This window comes from Morus notabilis, unplaced genomic scaffold (assembly GCF_000414095.1).
Source record: "Morus notabilis unplaced genomic scaffold, ASM41409v2 Scaffold3996, whole genome shotgun sequence".
NCBI lineage: Eukaryota > Viridiplantae > Streptophyta > Magnoliopsida > Rosales > Moraceae > Morus > Morus notabilis.
This window is the reverse complement of record NW_010361325.1, coordinates 12,655-12,983: the sequence shown is the minus strand read 5'-3', so window position 1 is coordinate 12,983 and position 329 is coordinate 12,655.

Here is a 329-nt window from a genome sequence, read left to right as displayed (position 1 = left end):
TTGATCTTTTGAGTTGGTTGAGTCATTAACGGGGCACATTTACTGGACTTGTGACATTTGCTTGAGGGATGAATTCTGGTTAGGAATAATTTTTAGAATTTGAGCCATGTGTTGTAGATAGTTATCATTTTTCTTTTACATTTTATCATAAAAAAAAAAGAGAGCAAGAGCATCATTTATCATCAATGTTTATGTAGTTTGGTTGCACTGACGTCTTGTGCTGCATAGCAGCCAATCAAAAGAACGCCTTACTACATCAGCTTCATCAAATGTATGTTGTCTCTTGCCTCGAAAAAAAAAAGTTTGTGTATATTTGTCTGTATTTTCGG